Genomic DNA, 9,518 nt, shown 5'->3' with positions numbered 1-9,518 from the left:
GTCAAAGGCTTTATTGACTATGCCAAAGCCTTTGACTATGTGGATCACAATAAACTGTGGAAAATTCTGAAAGAGATGGGAATACCAGACCACCTGACCTGCCTCTTGAAAAACCTGTATGCAGGTTAGGAAGCAACAGTTAGAACTGGACATGGAACAACAGACTGGTTCCAAATAGGAAAAGGAGTATGTCAAGGCTGTATATTGTCATCCTGCTTATTTAACTTATATGCAGAATACATCATGAGAAACGCTGGGCTGGAAGAAGCACAAGCTGGAATCAAGATTTCCGGGAGAAATATCTATAACCTCAGATATGCAGATGACACCACCCTTATGGCAGAAAGTGATGAAGAACTAAAGAGCCTCTTGATGAAAGTGAAAGAGGAGAGTGAAAAAGTTGGCTTAAAGCTCAACATTCAGAAAACGAAGATCATGGCATCTGGTCCCATCACTTCATGGGAAACAGATGGAGAAACAGTGGAAACAGTGTCAGACTTTATTTTCTTGGGCTCCAAAATCACTGCATATGGTGATTGCAGCCATGAAATTAAAAGATGCTTACTCCTTGGAGGGAAAGTTATGACCAACCTAGATAGCATATAAAAAAAGCAGAGACATTACGTTGGCAACAAAGGCCCATCTGGTCAAAGCTATGGTTTTTCCAGTGGTCATATATGGATGTGAGAGTTGGATTATAAAGAAAGCTGAGTGCAGAAGAATTGATGCTTTTGAACTGTAGTGTTGGAGAAGACTCTTGAGAGTCCCTTGGACTGCAAGGAGATCCAACCAGTCCATTCTAAAGGAGATCAGTCCTGAATATTCATTGGAAGGACTGATGTTGAAGCTGAAACTCCAATACTTTGGCCACCTGATGTGAAGAGTTGACTCATTTAAAAGACTCTGATGCTGGGAAAGATTGAGGGCAAAAGGAGAAGGGGATGACAGAGCATGAGATGGTTGGATGGCATCACCAACTCAATGGACATGAGTTTGGATAAATTCCAGGAGTTGGTGATGGACAGGGAGGCCTGGCGTGTTGCAGTTCATGGGGTCGCAAAGAGTTGGACACGATTGAGCAACGGTGTTGGGAGCCACGTTAGGCATTACTGACAAAATGGAGGTAAGGTCCCCAGGCCCCTCTCCTCATTCCGCAGGCACGGATCCCGGGATGAAGGAGTTAGGCCTTGTAATTCTGACTTGTCTTTTCCTCTCCTAGGCTGAGTTGACTGAAAAGGAATGTTAAGGTGCTTATTGTTCTTGAGATGAGTATGAGAAGGCGCAAAGCCTTCTGCAGTTGTGCTCAGAAAATAATTCATAAAGGTAATCATTGACATTTGTTCAAGGACTCTTACAAAAGAGTGTTCCAGGATGAGCACATAGGCCGTAGCTTGAGGCTATGGGAGGGATTGATATCTGAAGCCTATTTGTGAGGAGAATGTTTATGGCAAAGGATTTTACTGAATTTAGGGCTTAGAAATAATTAAAACAGTTAGAAGTTAAAGATTTAAGAAATGTTGTAAAGTTAGCATATTTTACTATAACTTATAGAAGTTAGGAATTTTTAGAGACACTATAGCTAGAAGCCTTTTTAAGAGATAGTGAGCTCAGGATGTTAGGGGCAAACAGGATTTAGGAAGATAAGTAGTAAACTGAGGAATGTAGCATGAGTTACAATATAATCACAAGTTAACTATAGGACACATTAGAGGAGGTAGATAATAGATGATAAGGCTGATTCCGAGAGAATCCCTGAAGCAGGAACTCTGTTTGAAGAGCAACAATGATTTATGGAGATAATAAATCTGGGAGAGAGGGAACTGAAAATGTCAAACCTCTGGCCTAATGTTTTTGTAAAAGTATAAAAGAGAATCTTAAACTTGGAATAAACAGGCAGTCCATAGAAAAATGAGAGGCTGTCTCATTTCTCATCGCTGACACCGTCCATCTCTTCAGGTTGAATCCCTGATTGCTGGAGTTGGACTCCAGCACAACGGAACTGAACTGATACATTTATTCCACTTCCCCTCTTATCAGACTTCATTATTATCTCCAGTCCACTGAGAAATGGGAATGCTCCCTGATATCAATGTGGTCCTTGCACTCAGTATACCTAGGGCATCTAGACTTTAACAAACTTGTCTCATCTAGGATAAGAAGTTAGAGATTTTTATCTATGCTCAAATGTAGAGAAATGCTAGTCCAAAAAGAGGACTAGAAATCAAGGGAAATTTAAATGATAATCACTGATATTATGAAAGAAAATTATCTTGAATTCATTTTATAATCCATTTATTAAAAGCATGTAACATGTTCTATACATAATGGAAATAAAACTAACATATAATTGTTTTAATAGATTCAAAAGCTTTTCATAACATTCATTTTTCCAATAAAATATATTTTATTATAATAAGAATATATTTTACTTATATAAATGTTACTAAAGAATAATAATGTATTGTTTTTCTTTTTTAAATAAGTTGGGTTAATTCTAGGTGATACAGAATTCAGGATGGATCAAAGACTTAAGAACACATTGTCAGGATTCTGGATGGTGTTTATGTGGATCTCATAGCTAAGGTAGAAAGAAATAATGATAAGGTACAGAAGAACTAATGAGAAGATGAGCCACTGTATAATTTTTTTTCTTCACAAAAGTTTATTCTTAAATGTATATTAGGTTCCAAGACAACACTTCATTCTAGCTATTGGTGGCAACAGATGTTATGGCAGAGGATCTAGATGTTTAATCAGAAATAGGATTAAGGATCATCATTGCCTCAGGTACAAGGAGCAACTTACTTTTTGCCAGATTTCTTAATTCCACCTGTAGCCTTTGCTTTTAGTTCCTGTGTTTCTTCTGCTTCTTCATTTGTTTCTGTTTGATTGCTTTATCCTCCTTATCCATCTCCTTGACTTGCTTTTGGGCTGCTTCAGGGACTTCTTGCCACCATCATGGTAAAAAATGGCACCTGTTGCCCCTTCCGCAATAATGTCTTAAATCAAGAGCTAAAATGGTATATAGTGGCAAAAAACTAGAAGCATATTAATCAGTAAAATCAAAGAAAAAAAATGGAAGACCGTAGTCATCACTGTTATTTACATAGCAATTAAAGAAAAAAACAGCATAATGTGTTTGAGTATAGTTTATATGATAATTTTATGCAATGCTAGTAAAATTTCTTAATTTCTCAAAAATTAATTTTCTTTCTTAAAAATTGGTAGTAACTTTACATTTAATAAAAAATCAGATGTGTAATAAAAAGGGGAAAAATAAAACTAAGAACTAACTTTACCAAGTGTGGACAATATGAACATAAATATTAGGCAAATAAATGGAGAGATAATGTCTTTGAATAGGATGACGATATAATAAAGTGACCATCTCTTGAAAAGAATTTATATATTCAACAAAATTGAAAAACATTTTGTTATTTTTAATGGATTTTGATAAATTGATTTTAAAACTCATTCAGGCCTACGAATATAGAAGAAACATTAGGAAAGCAGTTCTAAAAACAACAAAAAGATTTTCTTAATCTAAAAACATGATATAAGTGACAAAAGTTAAATGACATTGTGTTAGCAGAGAAGTGTGCATTTAGCTTAATGGTATTTTTAGTCTTTTAGTAAAGTCAAATTAAGTCTCTATATTATACCATATTTTAAAATAAATTCTGGATTAATTATATTTTTTAATTTTTGGTAATTCAGTGATGTACTAAAACTATAGGAGGCTATTTGTACAATTTTGGTTGATCTTCAAGACAGTAATATCAAAGAGATTTGTTTTGAAAGTCTGTATGAAAAGTACTATTAACATTATTAACAGAATTATAAAGGAGACAGGTAATGTTAATTTGAAACATGTATTTCAATAAATTTTTTGAAGTTTAATAAGACTTTTGATAATGTACACAACCACTCTGTATGTCTGTTTCCTTATCTGCAGAATGAGGCTCTTAAACATACCTAACTCCTAGGGATGTTGTGAGGATTAATGTTATGTATAAAGTACTGAGAGTATTCTTAGGACAGAGTCTGCTTCTCGTATTTATAAATGGAATATTGGTTTTATTTTCTTACTCTTTGTTAAAACCTCTAACTTCTCTCCTTGTTCATACAATCTTCTCCTAAGTTCTTTGAAACCCCTTACAGTCATTACCTTGAACTCTTTATTGGGTAAATTATTTATTTACCTCCACTTCCCCTAGATATTGCTTTGCAGTTTTATCTTGTTCCTTTATTTGGAACATATTTGTCTGTCAACTCATTTTGCCTAATTTGTTGTTTTTATTTCTATGTATTTGGCAGACCATTTATATTTCCTGACTTTGAAGAAGTGACCTCTGGTAAGAGACTTGCTATGCATTCCAGCAGCTCATTCCCCTCCCCAGTTATCAGAGCTGTTTGATCTAGGTTTGCCCTCTAGGCACTGTGCATCCTTCTGTTGTGGTGGGCTGACTACTGTGGGTGGTCTGGTTTGCAGGATTAGGCCCCAGTCCAGCTGGTTGCCAAGCCCTGCCTTGTGTAGAGGCTGCCAGTTGTGAGTGGAAAGTGCCAGGTCAGAAGGTGGCAGGCAGAGGTACTGTACAGGGGATCCTGAGGCCAGTGCTAGCCCATTGGTGGGTGTAGCATGGCTCTAGGGTGGGTAGCTGCAGAGTTTAGGGGAAGGGGATCATGGATCTAGTGTCAGCCTTCTTGACATGCCTGAGTATGGGATCTAATGTGTCCAAAAGCCGGTGCTGGCCCACTGGTGAGTGACCCTGGATGCAGATTTGGCTGACTGAGAGGTCCAGGGTGTCTCGGAGGTTGTATCTGTCTACAACTATCAGTAACTGGGGCCAGATCCTGGGCTGGGAGTCCAGAGGCTAGTTTTGGTCGACCGGTGGGCAGAGCCAGGTCACAGGATCTCTGGCTTGCATTATCTGGCTGGTGGGTGAAGATGGATCCTGGGATGGTTGGCTAAGGGGTCCAAGGTCACCAAGTGGGTATTAACCTTCTGGTGGGCAGGGCTGAGGTTCATCGGGCCCAGGGCTGGTATGTGGGCTATGTTCTCATACAACAGGTTGCATGATTATAGGGGTCTTGGAGCAGGTGACTACCCACTGTTAGGTAGACTTGGTTCCTAGGGCCTCTGGTTGCAGGGCTCTGGGGGTCCTAGGGTTGATGTTTCAGCCTACTGATGAGTGGAGCCAATGCCCAGGAGGTCCTGGGGCTGATGACTATTCACTGGTAAATGAAGCCGGTCTAATGAACACCCATTGGTGAGCAGAGAAAGGTCCCAAGGTCTCTGGCTGCAAGGCCCAGGTGGTCACAGTGCAAGTGTCAGTGTACTTTTTGAAGGGCCAGATCTTGGACTCTCTGGTGGACGGGGCTGAGTCCCAGAGTGGTTGTGGCACAGAAGGTCTTGGTAGCTGGCCTTCTAGGGGGTCAGCTCTGTCCCTTCCTGGGTAGTTTGTTTGAGCTGAGGTGTCCCAGTACTGGTGCCATAGGCTGGTGGATGGGGCTGGGCCCTGAGGGATGATCTCAGAATGGCACTTGCCAGTCCAGTACCAGTACCCCTGAGATAGAACAAGCTCCCCATAATGACTGCCACCAGTATCTATGACTCCTGGGTGAACTCCAGTTGCCTCCCTCCTCTCTTGGAGGCTCTCCAAGATCATCAGGTGGTTGTAATCAGGCTTTTTTCAAATTACGGCTTCCTCTCTGAGCCCTGGTACATATGCAATTTTTTGTGCGCAAGTTTAGAGTGGAATCTATTTCCTCCCCAGAGAATTCCATGGACAGAGGAGCCTGGTGAGTTACAGTTCACAGGATCACGAAGAGCTGGACACATCTGAGTGACTAACATGTTTCACTTCACTATTTCACATAGTAATATGGCTCTCCAAAGAGAAAGCCCTGGCTGCATTCAAAGTCAAGTGTTCTGGGGGCTTGTCTTCCCATTGCAGGATCCCTGGGCTGGGGAGTCTAATGTGAGGTTTGGACAACTTGCTCCTTGGAGAGAACTTCTGCAGTTGTAGCCATTCTCCTGTTTGCGGGTTGCCCATTAGGGATATGGGTCTTGACTATGGGTCTTGGAGATATGGTCTCCACTCTTCTTACCTGCTTTGCTGTGGTTCGTTCTTTAGATCTTTAGTTGTAGAAGCTATTTTCTGCTAGTCTTCTAGTCTTTCTCACCTGTAATTGCTCTGTAAATAGTTCTCAATTTGATGTGCCTGCGGGAGGAGATGAGCTCAGTGTCTTCTTGCTCTGCCATCTTGTCCATTCCCTATAAATGTGCATATTAAGATAGATATACACTTGTTAACTGCTTTGTCCCTGTTTTTTACAACTGATATAAATGAAGAAATTAACAAATGAAAAAAGTATATTAAGTATTAAGTGCCTATTTTATGTTACACATGCTTTATATACTTAATGCTCAAAAAAAATCTGCAATCTATATTTTCATATCAATTTATCAGATGTAGGTTTCTCTGTCCATGGAATTTTCCAGGCAAGAATATTGGAGTGGGTTGCCATTTTCTACTCCATGGGATCTGCCTGACCCAGGGATCAACCCCAAATCTCTTGCATCTCCTGTACTGGCAGGCAGATTCTTTACCACCGTGCCACCTGGGGAGCCCTTGAAGATCAGTACTTATCACTTGATAATAAGTAAGAGTGATCAAGTACCTTTGAACATGTTATATTAGATTTCTCTTTAGCCCATGCTGCATTTTGCTTTAAATTAAAGCCTGTTAACATCCCTTGAAGCTCATCATTAGCTCTTCACAAAACCAAAGATTTGGGGGCACCCTTAATATACATCCTTAGTGCTTTGATCATTAAGTTTCAAAGTCATGCCAAGTTTTCCATTGATTGCATGGCATGTAGCCCTTAGCAGCTTTTATTTTTTTTGTCTTTATGCAAATAAAACAAATGCCTGGAAAGAGAAAGCAAATCAAAGATGAAAGTCTGTTTATAAGAATGCCAAAATAACTTGTTTATCCTTGTTCCTATCACTCCTCTTTTAAGTCTTCACAGATAGAAACAATGACATTGGATAGGAGCAATTTAAGCAGAATATCGGAGATAACAAGCAGATAGAGGGCTCTGCAGAATAAGCCTGCATACAATCTTAGGAAGCCTAAGTTAATAAAGCATAACTTTATTAACCTAAATAAAATTGATATCAACCATTCACTTAGCCTATCATAAATGTATGTATACAGACTACATACAAAATCTTATTCAGTCTTTTTTTACAACAGCAGTGGAAACCCTCTACTGTTATAGGTACCTTTCAAAAGAGGAAACAGGGTGAGAGATAAACTGTTACATGTCCAAAAGAATGCAGCCAGGAAAGGCATTGTCTGAACCTGAGAACAGGCAAATTTGAATCCATGTCATTATGACATTCAACTCATCTGTATTCTGGGAAATGCTTTATCAGGTCTTTTATACATAATCCAGAAAAAAATATTACTATCTCAGAATGAAATGAATTAATTAATGTGCTTGGCACTTCTACTTTCCCAAATTTTATTTAAATGTTGAATTGCCCTAGAGTGATCAAATTTACTCTGTCCCTCTTTAGCAAAGCAAAACTCTCATTTCTTTTATCTCACTTTTTTTCTAAAAAGCACATAATTCGATTCATAGTTCTACAGCCATTGATTTATAAATCCAGAGAGATATGTCTTTCTTTGGGTGCTTGATGTGCCAAATTAAAAGTTACCCTCATATAGAGTAGTGAGTTATTTAAAAATAATTATTAGTAAAACCAGAGAAGGCAATGGCAACCCACTCCAGTACTCTTGCTTGGAAAATCCCATGGCTGGAGGAGCCTGGTAGGCTGCAGGCCATGGGGTCACTAAGAGTTGGACAGGACTGAGTGACTTCACTTTCACTTTCACTTTTCACTTTCATTTTCACTTTTCACTTTCATGCATTGGAGAAGGAAACGCAACAAAGGTCCGTCTAGTCAAGGCTATGGTTTTTCTAGTGGTCATATATGGATGTGAGAGTTGGACTGTGAAGAAAGCTGAGCACCAAAGAATTGATGCTTTTGAACTGTGGTGTTGGAGGGTGTTGGAGAAGACTCTTGAGAGTCCCTTGGACTACAAGGAGATCCAACCAGTCCATTCTGAAGGAGATCAGCCCTGGGATTTCTTTGGAAGGAATGATGCTAAAGCTGAAACTCCAGTACTTTGGCCACCTCATGGGAAGAGTTGACCCACTGGAAAAGACTCTGATGCTGGGAGGGATTGGGGGCAGGAGAAGAAGGGGATGACAGAAGATGAGATGGCTGGATGTCATCACTGACTCGATGGATGTGAGTCTGAGTGAACTCCCGGAGTTGGTGATGGACAGGGAGGCCTGGCGTGCTGCAATTCATGGGGTCGCAAAGAGTCGGACACAACTGAGCGACTGAACTGAACTGAATGGCAACCCAATCCAGTGTTCTTGCCTTGAGAATCCCAGGGACAGGGGAGCCTGGTAGGCTGCCGTCTGTGGGGTCGCACGGAGTCGGACACGACTGAAGCAACTTAGCATCAGCAGCAGCAGCATTAGTAAAACAGAGACAGTTTCTCATGTCATTAGATGTATTAATTTTTAAATAATAAAATATGCACATAGTGTGTTCAATTAGAGGTTTCCCCAATGGCTCAGAGGTGAAAAATCTGCTTGCCAATGCAGGAGATGCAAGAGATATAGGTTAAATCCCTGGGTCGGGAAGATCCTCTGGAGGAGTGCATGGCAGCCCACTCCAGTATACTTCCCTGAAGAATCCCATGGACAGTGGAGCCTGGGAGGCTACAGCCCATGGGGTGCAAAGAGTCAGACATGACTGAGCACATATGCTCACATATGTTCACTTAAATGTGTTTTAGTGGGTCAGTAGTTCCTTCCCTACCTATCACCCATTTGATTCTTTTCACCCTGTGTAGCTGCCCTGGTGTTGGGTAGGACTGACTGCACTCCCAAATCTATAGTAGACCCTCACTGGTCTAAAACAATTAATGTAATCCCATCCATGTTCCTAGTGATTAGTTCAGTTTTCTTGAGCTAAGATAATTGGTTTTGTGACTAGAATTTATTCAGAGGGGATTCAAGCACAGAAGATTGAAGGCTTTTATTGGGTGCTTTTAGGAATATTTTCTCTTTCTCACTATCTCTGTTTCTATCTTTGAAAATCCTTAGCACTGATTGTTGCTATAAACCATTTTATAAACACCAGGATGGATATATACATATATAATCTCAGTTCAGTTCAGTTCAGTTGCTCAGTCGTGTCTGACTCTTTGTGACCACATGGACTGCAGCATGCCAGGCTTCCCTGTCCATCACCAATACCTGGAACTTACTCAAACTCATGTCCATTGAGTCGGTGATGCCATCCAACTGTCTCATCCCCTGTCTGCCCCTTCTCCTTCCACCTTCAATATTTCCCAGAATCAGGGGCATTTTAAATGAACCAGTCCTTCGCATCAGGTGGCCAAGATATTGGAGTTTCAGCTTCAGCA

The sequence above is a fragment of the Bison bison genome, unplaced genomic scaffold (assembly GCF_000754665.1).
Source record: "Bison bison bison isolate TAMUID 2011002044 unplaced genomic scaffold, Bison_UMD1.0 scf7180017864464, whole genome shotgun sequence".
NCBI classification, from domain to species: Eukaryota; Metazoa; Chordata; class Mammalia; order Artiodactyla; family Bovidae; genus Bison; species Bison bison.
The sequence above is the reverse complement of the archived record's forward strand: the minus strand, read 5'-3'. Positions refer to the sequence as shown.